The sequence below is a fragment of the Haliaeetus albicilla genome, chromosome 21, assembly GCF_947461875.1.
Source record: "Haliaeetus albicilla chromosome 21, bHalAlb1.1, whole genome shotgun sequence".
Classification (NCBI taxonomy): domain Eukaryota; kingdom Metazoa; phylum Chordata; class Aves; order Accipitriformes; family Accipitridae; genus Haliaeetus; species Haliaeetus albicilla.
In genome coordinates, this window is record NC_091503.1 from 7,245,249 (window position 1) to 7,261,805 (window position 16,557).

General features: G+C 36.9%; 1 protein-coding gene across 2 annotated transcripts in view; it reads right to left on the reverse strand.

The window, feature by feature from the left end:
- CDH12 (cadherin 12) overlaps nucleotides 1-16,557 on the reverse strand; it is a 367,336-nt gene that overhangs the window by 293,822 nt on the left and 56,957 nt on the right. Inside the window, exon 1 of one of the 2 annotated variants that reach the window (XM_069808914.1) lies at nucleotides 4,066-4,972. The exons of the other annotated variant lie outside the window; for it this stretch is intronic. The gene's annotated coding sequence lies outside the window, so the exon portion shown is untranslated. Of the gene's footprint in view, nucleotides 1-4,065; nucleotides 4,973-16,557 lie in introns of those variants that run through there. 2 annotated transcript variants of the gene reach the window in all.

Here is a 16,557-nt window from a genome sequence, read left to right on the forward strand (position 1 = left end):
AATGTTTGGTTTGCCTCAGCTAGAGGGAGAAAAAAAAAAAAAGTGAAGCAGCACAATCAAAGGATGTACACACTGATGATGTTAGACAGTGATTTTCATTCCAGAGACATGCAAGAGAACTCAGAAGTCTTTCTGAATCATGGCAATCTTGTAGGGAAAAGTGAAAGCAAAAATAAAATTCAATATCCAAATATACTCAGTGGTTGGACTAGCACCATACCTATTAAATAAATAGCATTATAGAGAGCATCAAATGAATGAATTGTGGTAAAAATAAGACCCTACTTGATTTGCTATGCACCATTAATCAAGACTAAACACTTCTTAAGCATGCAAACGTTTGGATCACCTTCTCTTCACATTTTTAAGAGGTTTTAACAAACCCACAGAGTTTGGAATATAAGAACAGACTAGTTAGAACTCCCAGAAAGAGGCTTCTATCTGAAAAATAAGTGTACTGTTTCTGAAGAGAAATCTGAATGTGTTACAATGTTTTTCCTAATTCCATATAGCAAGTAATGTTTTTTAAGACTGTCAAATGGGAAGTAAACATTGCCAGAAAATAAAGAGGGGTCAATCGTCCTGTCAGTCATTAGAGTGGTACATCCTTTTATGTTGCAAATGTTGACCTGAGTGCACTCCAAGCATTATAACTGTCATATCCAATATACAAACCTGAACTCTACCAGTGGAACGAAGTCATTGTGACTCTCTTTACACAAATGCAAGAGCTCTCTGAGTAGATCATAAAATTCTGTATTCAGCTACCTTAACCGTGGATTTTTTTTCAATGATCTGTAACAAAGGAATGATTTTGTTCATTTTGCAAACCTGTCTTAGTCTATGCGCTATTGATTTCAGTCAGCTGAGCCGCGAAGCATGGATAAAGTCTGTGCACCTAAAATAATCCTCCTTAAGTATAGGAGTAAAAAAAAATCCAAACCCTACATATCTGCATTACAGGAATCTGATTTACAACCTGGCAATTCAAGTCTAGTTTTGGTGATTGTGAGAAACTAAGAGTAGGCAAGTTCTGTCATATAACATTCATGATATTTATTAGATGGAGAATGCTAACACAAATTTTTTCTTGGTGAGATGAATTAGACATTTGAAAGAGATCACCTTCCAAATTGCCTTTCTGTCCTCAGCTGTGTAACTTTAAAATGGCTGCCTTTCATATTTCAGTTAAAGACAATTTTTCATAGCTTAATGTAGCCCTCTAAAAAACATTTACTAGCAAAGAGCCAGTAGCTATGTGGACAGCAGTGCATTATGTAATGCAAACTCTACTATATATTCAAGAGGGAGAAGTGAGATACCCATTTATTTTTCCAAGACGTGACTTCAAATTTGAAGTATTTATCAGATTCAGCCTGCCAAGTTCAATATACTAGTTTACTCTGGTAGGGAAACATAAAAGAATACTTGATATCTCAGTGCAAAGTAATCTTTCCTTTGTACCTCATTTTCATCTGGATCAAGATAACTGAAGCAATCTCATTTGATGCCAGCAGATAAACTGGCTAGGAGTTTGCTTCTTCCTAGTATATCAATAAAGAGGGAAGCACTGGATTCTGGACTTTTCTTCTTTCTCCCTTCACCCTCCACCCAATCTACATTATATTTGCAGTGCTGTGGTAGATAACAACACTTCATAATATTTTACAAGCTAAACTCTTTAAAGATTTCTATTTCTTTCCTCTTTATTTTCTAAAATATTCCCATTTTCTTACAATTTAATTATTCTGATCTTACCCTTTATTGTGTTTTCCTTCAGTAGTAGGATCATAATTTCAATACTGCCACTGTTGTTGCTATTGCTACAATTCAATGCAGTTCATGAAGACCCACTCACATTTATTTCCTAATCGTTTTACAGTTATAGCCTCTTTTATAGGTATACTGCAATGTGTCTTTCAAACCTCTTTCTTCCCAAGTTTGAAATTTCTAGTATGCTTTGTTTCCTTATTTTGGAGCATAAGTCATTTCACATTAGAGCCAGACGAGTCATGTCAGTACTGAGCTCTGCTGTATCATAATGCTGCATTTATACTTGAGAGCATACAGTAAGCTGTAGGAACTTAAATGTGCTTCTCTGTTCTAATACGTTTTCTTTCCTGGTTCTTATTCTCCACAATTTATTTTACTCCCCACAGTTCACATTAATCTAGAATTTATCTGTTCTCAGCTCAACTTTGAACTGTCTGTTGTCTGAATATCCTAACTCCATGTTGCTCAGCTTTTTACGTTTTTCAGCTGTTATACTATTATACATACAATGTGTTAACACAGTTGCCTCGTTCAGGGGTCTTAACTTCCCCTACCTCCTAAAGCTAAGATATTCAGTATATTCAAAAGTGATGAATTTCATACTATCATTCCAAGGAGTATGATGAACATAGAGAAAAGAACTTCCTCATGGCACGGAGAGCAGTGACATTTACTGAGAAAAACACAAACACTTGCACAGAAGTAGAGGGATATAGCAGTCCTCTAGGGTTTTTTTGCATGCAAAAGTTCCTTTTCTAAGTTATAAGAAGTTTCTCCCCAGATTCTGCTAGATTCTTCCTACAGGTGACTCTGTAAGATGTGCTACAGTGTTTTGGACCAAGAAGTCCAGTATTTTGTCTTCAGCTTCAGCAAGATAGCAAATGCTTAGAAAAGAATGAGAAATAGATCGAAAATGGAGGGTAGTTTTGCTTCTCACCTATCGACAGCCAGCGGCACAAGGATTATCAGATTTGGAGGTTGGATCCAAAGTATTGCATTTAGTGGACATCATGGGAACCATTCTCCATGAAATCGCCATTTCCCTTCTAAATCACTGTATGCTTTTGGTTTTATCATTTGTCTGATAATTTCACTTAGGGGCCTTTTACTTTTTTTTTGTTTAATGAAAACCATCGAATAATCAGTTTACGTACCTTCTCTATTTAGCTTACATAACACATAAAGCATAAAACCAAGATTTTAGCATGAGCTGGACAGAAGCACATTAAAAAGGGTTAGAACATAGACAATCTGTGCTCACATAAAGCACAGTCAGAATTACTTTTTTTAAAGATTAATAGTTGATAAAGATACTTATGTTCTCAACTATTTGACCAAAGTCATCATGGTTGCTGGGGAATATGATATAATCAGAGGTCATATCAAATTCTTAACCAATTATTGCAAACATAAATAAAACTAAACTAAAATCCTTATTAGCTGACTACCATTTGTAAGAAAAAACATTACAGTTGCACAAGCTAATTTCTTTGTTTCAAACTCTTCTGAACAGAGTTTTGCAAGTTACCTATTTCAGGGTCAGCAGTTTCTCTTATTTCCCTTAATTGCTGAGAGAAAGAAATTACCGGCATAATACTGCTTTAATATTTTAAATATAGATTTTCAAAATACAAATAAGGAAAGAGTTAACAGCTATTTTCTATTTATGATGAAAAGTAAGAGAACTTGAAAAAAAGGCATAAAGGCAAAAAACATAATTCCTGATCAAGAAAACAAACCTGCTTAGTGATAAATGGCCAAAGCAGCAGTTGAGGAGAACGGAGAAGGGATATCACTAAGCCAGAATAATTTTTTTAAATAAATTCTACCTAACTACGCTGACAGTGTAGCACATAGGAAGAAGCAGATCCCACTTAAAGGAATATTACTTATATAATAATTATGAAATAATTTCTTTTTCCTCCATACAAAATTCCCCCCATCCCCAATCAAAAGCTTCTTAAAGTTTGGCTCATAAAGTCAACACAGGACTTGTTCTTTCATCACTGTAAGGACGGTTATTGAACTCTCGAGTCCAAATCTTGCATGCTATCAGGTTTCTAGTCACTCAGCAACCAATCTGTCATCTTTACTCCAGTTATAAAAAGTTTTATAACCTTTCCGTCTCTAACTAAGGTTTTCTACCCCTTCACTATGCTTCTGTGCTGGGAAATAAACCAGGAGCTGCAGGAAACCCCTACACAACCCTCCAGCTTAAAACACTTAGAACTTGTATAGCAAGTACTTTATGCCCAGTACAGCTGCTGGCAGAGAAATTGGCTCCGATCTTACCTCCCACGTCTCCCGTAGCTCAACCGCTTCCGCTGGGTAGTTGTTTATTTCTCTTTTCCTTTCATATCCCTGACCTTTTTTCTAATGTGTTGAGCTGAGTTTGGAGTCACAGTGATGAATGAGATGTGATGATGAGAATCATAGTGAGGGTGCAGTGTGCAGGGCTGTTTCTCGGGCAGCATAGTAGCAGACGGAGGAGGGGGGAAGTGGAAATCTGACAGGTTTAGCTTGCTGACAGCCCATGTTTATAGGCTCTGTAAAGAATACAGATGAGACAGAGGAAAGGCAGAGACGACAATGACATAATAAATCTTAGCCACAGTGTTTTCAGCCCGAAAAAGTGAAGAAATAAAATCAAGTTTGGGATGCTGTTAATGGTTAGGCTGTCACAGAATTGAACCTCTTCACTGTCTGCTTCTCTGGATGAGATTAATAGATACACTAGGCTCCTCTGTACAGTACTTCTGCCATCTGCACAGAAAATTGCAGCCCTCTCTCCCCTTTGACCACAAAATACTTCAGGTAATAAATGAGTTAGGCATTCTGGTTCTAATACACAGGGTGATATATCTGCATACTTCTCACCAATACACTCCAAAATACCTAAAGGAGAAACTTTATTTAATGCTTGGAAATGCTTTGAAGATTAAAAAAAAAAAAAAAAAAATTAAAAAAGAGAAGCAGTAAGAATAAGGACCAGCCTCCATTCTGAAAGCAGCAATCATCTCCTCAGCTGCTTCAAACACCATGTCTGTTTGACTTCAGTGGAGCTATGCCAGTTTATATCAGGTGAGGTTCTTGCCTCCAATTTTCATTTGGGAAAAATTCCAGGTAAACTTTGAGTAAATTCCAAACCACTAAATAAGGACTTCAAGATTTTAGCTAATATCAAATTTTTATATATGCAGATTTTTTTTCCCCTCCAAAGTCCCAGGTACAGTAAAAGTTTCCTTCACTCTTTATGTGTATGTATGTATACTCTTTATAAGTATGAACATGACTTTTGTGATGCAACCTCATCATCCATCTTGCCTCCAACAGGCTACATCTTGCAGACAGACTTTTTCAGAGCTGCTCTCATTTCTCAAGTTCCACTTATTCCTACAAGAGCTACAACTTTTCACAGTTCCCACTTATGAAAAAATAAGACCAAGAATGGAAACCATCACTGCAAAATATTTTCATTATTTATAACCAGTTATCATTACCATCACCAAGCAACAAAAGACCTTCAAAGTAAGAGCAGTCTTCTACCTAATTACCAGCAAGGATAATGCAAAGTTTCTTCCTTGTCAGAAGCTGTAAGCCTGTATCCATTTGCATTCATGCGAGTCCAGTGCTAGGAAAGGAATACATAATATTCATCTTCCTGCCCCTTGCAGATTACCCTATTGTTGAATGTAGTAAAGAGAAGGCGGCCATTCTACCCAACTGAACTAACAGAAGAGGTCAAAGAGCACATCATGCACTCTAATTTAGACAAAAGAATGTCGTGGAAGACAATTAACTCTATCCCAGCTGAAACCAGGACAAGAAACACACCGAAACATGCGTTTTCCCACTGTCTTCCAATAGTAACATCTACTTTGAGGCCAGCTTTCATGCTTTTAATAGCTTATTTGCTAACTGGAGGCTGGTTTGGCCTCCAAAATTATGCATGCCATCCTGTAGGCCTAATCCACACAAGGCTGACTGACCCTTCCCTCAGCGTGCAAAAGTGTAAACAGGGAAACCTTAGTTTTACAGTGTCTGAAAGGCAAAGGCATAGGGGGCAAATAGTGTTGTTTCCTGTAACTGACCGTTAGACCAATTCACCCATGTTGAGTCAGGAACATGTGCTGAATTTAGACAAAGTAAGATTCATAGAAAGGGCAAGTTTTCATGAAAACCAGACTTCTTTAAGGCATGTAAAAAAAGAGCACAAGGATAATCACTAACCATTTCTGAGAGAATGATTCTCTTCCTAAACTTGGGGAGGGGGGAAGACTTTCATCTTAAGATCTCAAATAATTATATAGAGCTCTTAACGGTCAGTAAACTAGTGAAGTATTGTTTTGATAACATGTATTAACAGAGTTTGTTAACTTGCAGAATTAAGCAGGTTTAAGTGATTTGTCTAATATCTCCTAGAAAGACAAGAATCACAGCGTAGAAACTCTGATTTCCAATCTCCTGATCTAATTCTGAAATGATGCTGTATTACATATGCCTGCTACTTTATAACTGTTTGTCCTGAACCACCAAGTGCTGTATTAAATGGTGTATACTTATCAGCTCCACTATATTTATGCAGAACAATGTTATTTCTTCTAGTTTTTCTAGATAAACAATGACAACACAACAAAAAGGAAATTACCTACAAGGAATTACATTTCTTGTAATTATTTCCTTTAGCACACTTTTAAAATGCTATCAGCTCTTCTCCCATAAAAATAAGGAGGATATGAAAAAAATAGTAAAAAAATGTAATAGTTATTTAAATAGAAATAATAGTACAAATATATGACATTAAAAAAAAAAAACCGACACACAACACAAACCAACACACACCCAGGATTAATCAATGTACATATCTGGTACTCACCAGAGAACCAACCCTGTATATGTTCTCTTGAAACCACTGCCAATTAATACAGATTTTTCATGGTAGCTGAATAGTTCAATTTTTCATGTACATCTACAGCTGAAAATTTTCAAATTGACAAGCTAAGCCCCAAGCTTTTACTGCCTGTACTGATGCTTATAAACAGATTACAATAAGGAAAACTGATTCTGTGATTAGTTTAGGTAAAGGGGAAAGAAGGCAGCAAAGTTTTTACAATTATTCCTGTGTGGTCTTAATTCTAGTTCTTCTGATCTGCTAACCTGTGACAACAGTGGCCTTCAGTGTCTATGCCTAACCTTGCCCTGCTCTCCATTAGTCTCATATTTCTCTGAAATATAGAGCACCTCAAAACAAAAAAGGTAGCTCACACAACAGGATGAGAAATGCGTTTTCTACCAACTGGTAATTATTTTTGCAAGCATATGCATCTTCCTAGCGTTTTCTGGAGAGTATAAAAACAAACCTAACCTCTATAGTAAAAAATGCTTATGTTTTGTTCTTTGCCTTTCAAAAATTTTTCTCTGGGGGTGTAGCAGAACAGTGAGAGAAAAAAATTCTGGTAGAAACATGAAGTGTCTACCCACCCAAAGTCAAGCTGTCATCTCAGCTGGGGATGCTGACATTCAATGTTATATTCAGCTAAAGATAGAATGAGTGAGACTGCTGCCTAATAGGACTATCGTCAGTGGAAATGTTTCATCCCAGACCTGGGGACTACTTCTATGCTTCTGAAAAGAAGATTTTCACTCTTTCAGGACTTTTGCTTAAACAAACATTTCTTAGTCACTTCTTGCTTTTTTTAGCTATTGTATTTATCTGTCATACCTTAGTTATTTGCAACTGCTTCTCCATTTTGTCTGTGTTAATTCCCACCTAAGTAGGATTTTTAAATCCTAACACTGTAAGTATTATATATAAACTCAGGGACTAGGGATGGCTCTGTTTGAGGTTTAGAGTATGTGGCCATTCCACTTCACAATAGAAGACAGCAAAGAAGCCTACTTGAGTGAAGTTAGCTAAACTAACATGTTATTTTCTTAACAGAGAGTTAGACCTTGCAGAAGCTAAGTTCAGGAAACTCTTCAGACTGTGCAAAACTTCCTCTGCTTTGACAACTGCTTCAGAGAAGAAATTACTGAATTCAGGCAGAAATCGGATTGGACTCTTTGTCACTAATTTCTAATGGAAACTCTATCAAACCTCAGTAGCTAATTAAAACCTAAAAATGATTCCTTTTCTTGGTAGCATGCTGTAGGGGCTCATTGTACGTCACAGATAAAATGCAAGATTGATGCTAACACCAAGCTCAGAGTGGAATCAATGGAAATGATATCTGTGTCATGAAGGACCTCATTCCAATATTTAAGAAGAAGCAAAGGATCTGTTTTCCCATAAATTGGCTTTTTTACACTACTTATTTGGCATGGAGGGAGTAGCAATTGAATCTGGGAACCTAAATGTTCTGGGATACACTGCACAACTAGCAAATTCAGCTCCTCTCCCACTTCCTGCATAAATGTCTCAGGCCTGTAATAGCACCATGTTTCACACAGATATCTTCATATCTGGAAAAAAAAAGTGTGTGGGAAAAGTGCCAGTCAGTTGTCTTCTGGTGATGCTTCTGTAGCATCACTAGAATTCTTCTCTTGTGCAGTCCAAGTGGCCTCTTGGATGGGCAGCCTAGGGAAGCATCTCTTGCCAGTTGGTGTGACTGGATCTTCTTCTCCAGCTTTCTATGGCTAGGTACACAGGGAATTTCTGATTTGTACCAGGGAATTAGGCTGCAGATACAAATAAAAGAGCACTGAGGGGAACTTTGCCAGCCTCCCTGAGGCCTTCCTCTTTTTACTACCAAACAACACAGGAGAAATCTGGCTCCAAGAGGGGACATAATTATCTAATCAAAGAGGCTTTGTGTCAGTAATTATTTTTTTAGAACATCGTTTTAACTCTGTGTTTGAGCAAGTCAAACACACAGCTTTTCTGCCTGTATTATCAAGCAGGTGGAGTTTACTAAATAAGCAGCACAACTCTTGCCAGATCATGCATGGTTCTGTAGAAATATCTAGACTCCAAACAGGGACTCAAAAAAGGTTTCCCAGCTAACTGAACAGCATCTAAACAATTCAGTGAGATCTCAAGACAAAGCTAAAACCACCAAGCACAAATCACACCCTTTTTGCATGATGTCCTAATAACACTGCAGAGCTAATCTGCCAGTTTTCCTGTGAAAAATCTCTTAGCAGTGTCATGGAAAGGAACAGCCTGATCCCTAAAAGACATACTGTGGGAGGAATAGTATAGAAGAAGGGCTCACGCTGTGTATACGAAATCTGAAAATGAATAAAGACATCCTCAAAAGGGGTTCAGAATTAAATAGTTAATCAAAAGGTTGTGCAGTAAGGATCTCCTCATCCTACTGGGAGGGCATGTCAGGGGAAGAGCAAGAAGTGCGTATAAGAATGTGCATTGACTTCCTGAGGCATTTCAGTCTGGTGAGAGAAAAGACCTCACTGCTTCTTTCTAAATCCCATATGATGCATGATTCACTTGGGGAATAAGATTTAGTTATGGAGGAAGAAATGCTAGGAGTTACCATCACACATAAAACTTTGGCAAATTCTATTTGCATGAGACTGTAGTTCATTTGGTTTTAGTGAATAATTTTTGTTCTAAATTCCCTAAAGGCAAGGCACAATATTTTTTGACTAGTTGTAGTTTGGAAGAAAAGAAATTTTAGTCTTCCAACTTCATTTTAAGAGAGTAGACTAAATTCTCTCTTGTTTTTTTCCATACATCTTAACGGGTTGACTTATAGAATATAGGTATATTAAAAACTATAAGAAATCTGCCAGCTTCTGAAAGGTCACGCAAAGGGGCGCTTGTTGGAGAGCTTTCATCCAGGCTGCTAAGACCTGACCTGGCATTCCTCTTAATGCAATATTTGATACAGTTATCACCAAAAAGAAAAGCTGGGGTATGAAATTTATTTACAGTGCTCTATTTGTTACACACATTACCAGTTCTCACAGATGAAACAGAAACTGAACTCAAGTCTTGGCATGAAAAATACTGTTGGAGCTCATTAAATCAGCTTGAATAATATAGCAGGATAGCATCCCTGTTGGAAAATCTGAATTTGGTGTCATCATCTTTCTCAAAATAAAGTGTTAATGATTCCTCTTATGAACTTCTAGCATATGAAATGAACTTAGACAATCTGTTTTCTCAAGAACTGAAGAAAATAATTTCAAATATATAAAAAGGAATAAAACTTAGACAAGAACCTTAACATTTTTCTCATTCTATCATTTGGTTGCTGGCTTTTACATTTTTTAAAAAATCTTAAGAAATTACAACAGTATTTGTCTAAATACATATAACAATCTTCAGAGTAAAGTCTCAGTAAGTCAGACTTCACTCAGTAAAAATTTGCCTGAGTGAGGAACTGATGATTTTTCTCACTGTGAATAACAACACATCTCCACGCTAAGAATGAAAACTATGTTGTATCTGTGAGTGTGTATAGGTACACAGAATCACAGAATGGTTTGGGTTGGAAGGGACCTTAAAGATCATCTAGTTCCAACCCCCCTGCCATGGGCAGGGACACCTTCCACCAGACCAGGTTGCTCAAAGCCCCATCCAGCCTGGCCTGCAACACTTCCAGGGATGGGGCATCCACAACCTCTCTGGGCAACCTGTTCCAGTGCCTCACCACCCTCACAGTGAAGAATTTCTTCCTAATATCTAAACTAAATCTATCCCCTTTCAGTTTAAAATCATTACCGCTTGTCCTATCATTACACTCCCTGTTAAAGAGTCCCTCCCCAGCTTTCTTGCAGGCCCCCTTTAGGTACTGGCAGGCTGCTGTAAGGTCTCCCCGGAGCCTTCTCTTCTCCAGGCTGAACAACCCCAACTCTCTCAGCCTTTCCTCATAGAAGAGCTGCTCCAGGCCTCTGATCATCTTTGTGGCCCTCCTCTGGACTTGCTCCAGCAGGTCCATGTCTTTCTTATGTTGGGGGCCCCAGAGCTGAACACAGTACTGCAGGTGGGGTCTCACGGGAGAAATGAAAAATATAAACAGCACCTATCTGTACATTACATACACATGTACATATAATATACATAGTACATATATATACACACATATATATATAGAAGTTCAAACCAGAAGAGAATGCCCACGAGTTAACATATTACTGTTATATATGTAATAGAAAATCACAGCTAGGTTAGCAAAAGACATGCATAAGCCCATTACTAACCCAGACCCATGTTATTGTGGCAACTGTGTCACATAAGCTTAAAACACAGTATGTAATAGCACAAACCATAGACATGAAATAATTTTGTAGCATAACTAGCCTCCATGCCACTTTAGAGTCTAGAGCATGAAGTGAGACTAAAAGTAAAGAAGAATTTATCAGAAACTCCTTAGCACACAATGTTTAACTCAGCACAATTGCACTCAGTATGCTGCTGTTGAAAACAACACTAAAACTCAAGACAAGGTATGTTAAACACAGGAAAGGAAGAATATGAAGGGCCTTTTGTCATATCTGAAATGCATATATTTTAACTTGCAGAGAAGCAGCAAACTTATTACAGTTTGCCTGTTCCATTACACATATATATGCTGTATTGTTTGGCTCCATTAATGATAAATATCATGAATGCAAACATTAACTCACTAAGCACTGTGAGTAACTCTGGTAGAGCAGACAGAAATAGCTAAAGCAGTTTTGTTAAGTAAAGCAATGTTTTTATGCAGTTGGAAAAAGTTTCCAACATTGTAGGAATAATTAAATATCTAAATTACAGTTTAATTTTATGTTGGATACCCACTATTTTAGCCATTTTTTACTTATCAGTTTAAAAGTCTTCTGCATAAATGGCTGTTCTTTATGCATATGTCATCCTTTGGATATCTGGAGAGGAAGACAAGATTGCACTGTTCTCCAGAAAGTAGCTATGAAAAGCCAGAACATAATGAGTACTTCTTATCTAATCTTATTTGAATCTGTTTCTTCTACCAATTTCTAAACCTCCTATTATATCACCTCTTCTATACAGATACAAAGCAAAATTGAAACTATTTGTCCATACTTCCATTATCTGGTTTCTTTTATGACAAAGTCAGTCTCCTGACAGTCTAGATGAAAGAAATGACAGTCTATAGTCCCCTCACTTATTGCCCACATGCCTATTAGCAACTCTGAGGTGTCTCTTGGGGGGAACAAGTTCTAGAAACCTCCAGAAAAACCCTTATAGATAACTCCAATTAAACAGAGAATTTTACATAGAATGCCTTTTCCAATAGTAAGTGATGGCATACAAGGAAATCCTTGCGATTTAAAAAGAAAAAAAAAGCCACTCATTAATTTATTCTGTATGATTTTTCATCCTTGATTGATGGCGTTAGAGAAAGCACAGTTTTTTTGACTGGGTGCTCCAAAACAGAAAACAAAATGTCTTTTTTGCTCACATTTTCGATCACCAGGAAGTATTTGTCACTACAACGCTTCCTATTTGGTCATGGAGCACAGAACAGCTTTTATTCTCATTTCTCCTTGAAGTTAAGTAAAAGGAAGAAATGTCTACGTGTCCTGAAGTCAAGGCGACACAAAACCCAAGAAGCTGAAAAAATATAATATTTGGGGGATTTGTGTGCGTTATAACCAGAAAACTTTCAAAACAAGAACCAAAATGAAACTTTCTGGTGCAGGAACCAAAGGACATAGCTGCAAGTTGCCATGACCCCTTCACAAACTTCTGAATTAGGGCTATGAGGAATGAGTGGAAAATGGAAACATTGTGTAGATTGCCGGTCAAACTTTTAGCAATAATTAGGAAGAGTCAGGCTGCCTTACCTCAACCACACCCCAGAGTCTAAAATGTCATCCTTATTCTGCAACTGTCTAGCTGTCAAACCTATGCACCTAACCCATGCAATCAAGCCTTGAGAAAAGTTACGTCTCATTACTCAAGTACTTCCCTCCCCAAGCAGTGTTTATGCTTCATGTACCTCACACACAGCTAAAACCAGTGTTCTTGGATGTATAGATCATGTGTCTCTAACTCAGAGAATGACTTCACATATTTGAGCAGGATGTACATTTCTGGGGTACCTATAGGACATTAGAGGATCAAATACTTGACTGTAAATCCATCTGGATAGACAACTAAAAGAAAAGAAAACCACAGTGTGTTCTGGCACTTACTTAGAGGTCAGTGAATCAGTGAACCTCAAATCAATTAAAATTTGGTGAGCTGTAATGTTCAAACCATCAGCACTTAAACATTCAGGAAAGCGTCTGCATTACAGGAAAGTTATTATTCAGCCACCACTTGTCAAGTCTGATAAATGGCCATCCCTTTTGGCTTACTAAAATGCGTTACCACAGACTATAGCTAATATTACCGGACTAAAACTGGTAAAGGCTACGACCTACGCAGAAGAAGGAGGTAACATGCATCTCTTTGTATCAAGTCACAAAGTAAGAAGTAGCAATCATTCACATACTCTGCACATTATGTACGGAGACAAACATACTGATATTTCTTAACTATATAAATAATTATCATTAAGTAAATGAATAATGTTTTTAGAACTCTGTGTATGTTATAACAGGTCGTTATGACTTCACTGTCTCACACATCTAGTTTTATGATATGTGAAAAATGATGTAGCTGCATCTTATTAAATTAAATTAGACACTACATGCAGCTTAAGCAATTGCTGTAATTACTCTGTAATTTCTAAAATACGTATAATAGGAATACACAAATGATATAAAGCTCATTTTTATGTAAACAGAGTAATTAATACAGAAATCTCAAACTCTCCTGACTGTCAAAAACAATATGCTTGCAAACTTTAGGAGGGGCTGGCATAGTGCCTTCAAAGACTTTGGAAGAAATTGGGTAATCAGCTTTCAGCATAATAAATATATGCATACAGCATGCAAATGAAATTCAGTAGGTATTATATAACAAACACTCTAGGATATGAAGCTATGATTCACCATTTGTTTTCTCTCTGGATAATAAAGACTAATTGTGACTGTGCTCATTTGAATTGGAAAAAAGCCATCAATCTAATTATTAGAATGCAAAATGTGGGAGGTGGCTCCTACCACATCTATCCTTGTATTTTGACGGCCTGTTCTTCCTTCACACTCCCACCATGCACATATCAAGCTGGACAAAAGTTTAAAGTAAAACTGCTAAAACTGGGAGTCTGAGTTACTACTCAGTTCTTCCATTTTCTCAGAGGCAACACCACCATTTGTTTCACCAGTGTTACCCCAACTTAAAACTGTCTAATGCAATAGGAAGTCAAACTCTTAGTGTATGTTAGAGGGCAAATAACAGCCATTTAAAAGGAAATTTGTGTAATAAGGCCAAAGCAACTACAAAGACAATGAAGGATACGAAAGGAACAATATACAAACCTCTTCTGCATTTTATATTATGGGGTGCATACCAAATATTGTACATGTTCATTTGCACAAACACTGTGTTAGCTATTGGAAGTGAAACCCTACTTGTTGTTAGTTAGTCAACCATATTACTGAGAGTTAATGTGGAGACAAGGAGATTATCCTGCATCTACATTTTTTATTTGTTGTCAGTTTTCAATATGTCTTTCCCAGGAATCCAGCACAGCAGAGTGAACAATTCTGTTTTTTTCTAGCCGTTGGAGCATTTTGAGTGAAAGGACAGCAGTTTAAATTAATTTCTTATCGATTTTCTTCATCCTGGCCTAGAAAATATTCATAGTGCTCATTTATACTGATCTTCTATGACTACACTGGGTCCAGCAGCAAAGACTTAGGGGCAATTGTTACTGAAGTTTCTTTAGTAGTAGACAAAGGGACATACACAACAGGATTTATTTATGTTTGCTATACAAACAATTCTTGGTTTTCCACGTAAATTGTTTAAGAATTCATGGTTATGGAGAAATTGTCATTGAGCAAAATGCACAGAAACCTGGAATTAGTTATAGAACAGCCTGATAATCTACATTTCCACAACTCAATTAGTGACAGATAAGCTGTATAGATTAAATACAATATGTGAAACTTTTCACACAAATCTCTCTAAGGAGGAAAAGCTTTCTGAAACCTGTAAAATATATTTTATGGCTTATTGCTGTTATGACTGCTCTTTTCAGGGTGAAGTCCTTTACAATCACCCCTGCCTCATGATCTTGTAGAAACCAGGTTCCTGAAATCTCATTATTATTTTTACCTGCACTATTTCAGTTCAGAAGAGCGTCCTTCACAAGCATGTCCCTAATTTACAAGCACTGTGTGCTGCAGTACAAGGGTTGTAAACCAAATAGAAAAAGTACTCATCTTTATCATGATTTCACAGATGTAAAATGTGTAACGCAGGCAAAGATTAACCAAACAACTTGTCAAAATGTATATAGAATATCTCTGGTAGAGCCAAAGCCAAGCCAATCAAGTTACAAGCCAGTGCCCTAAATGTAACATGAAAAATAACTTTCAAAGGTCTCATTGTTAGTGTTCCAGCTGTAATGCACAGGATCTCTATTGCATAAATGTTGATCATCACTGCCTTCTTGCCTGATTTCCAAATTCAACTAGATTTTTTAAGGGAAAAGAAAGACAGAAAAATCAAAACAATTATCTGCTTATATCTGCAATCATTCTATTTACCCACCCACTTTATTAAAATTCTAGATAAAATTCTGTGACAGTTTCCAATAAATACCCAGACTTTGTAATACAGTACATACAACATGACACTATTTTCAAGGAGGTTTAAGGTTAAAATCTAAAAATAACACTAAACAACTACATAGCACTTTCTATTTACTGATCTCAAAAAAGGAAGTGTAATTATATCTGTAATTCAGAATAATGAGGAAGTGAGTTGTCCAAAGCCGAGGACAAAGTCAACAGAAGAGTATCCCACTCTAATGAACAGAGGCACCTACCTATAAAAATAGGGAAAGATTTGTTCTGATGGACAAGTGATAATCATCTGAATGGGAACAATCTACTTTTACCTGAAACCTCTAGTGCTTTTGTTCTTCTTTATTGGTATGCTATTGGACTTACTGCCAATTGAAATCACTTCTGATTTGCTTCTGGCAGAGGACAAAAGTGCAGAAAGTTGTCAGAGGAAAAAAAGCAAGTTAATACATGAAAGCATCAGCATTGAAAAGACTCTTTTCTGTCTGGATGGTCCTTGTTAATTCGGTTCTACCTGAATACTAAACAATGGTTAAATCCTAAGGAAGAAGATTGTCAACAGTTGCAGGCTGCTTGGGGGTTATACTAGAGTATTTATCTGAGCACACAAGACAAATCCCTCAGTCTGCTTTCTACAGTATTTTTTTTTCCTATTTTCCAAAGGAGACAATGATGATAGACTGTGAGATTCCTTGTATTCTGCAATATAACAAAACAGTTAGAACATCTTAATTGAAGCTTATTCTGCATACTTAAACAACTTTAGAAATCTATCACAGAGCGTGGAGAAGCTGGGCAGACTAGCAGGAATTCACATTAGAGAAAGACGTTAGCATTTTAAGTTTTGTTACTTTTGGCAAAGGTTTTGCATAGTTATTTATTAGCCTTCCTTTAAAAAAACCCACAGTGGTAACTGTTTAGTGTAAATTGGTCAATATTGAGCAATGCAGAAGCATGGCTGACTTGCTATGAAAATCTATAGCCAGTGGACTTGAATTCACCTTGCATACCATAACAAGACAGAGTATGTACACAAAACACAGTACCACAGCTGGATTTTAAACAAATGGCAATCCATTAAAGTGCTTTTTTTCCCCCAACCACTACAAACTTCTGTTCTCATAGGTTTCAGACAGCCTGAGGGCAAACAAGGTT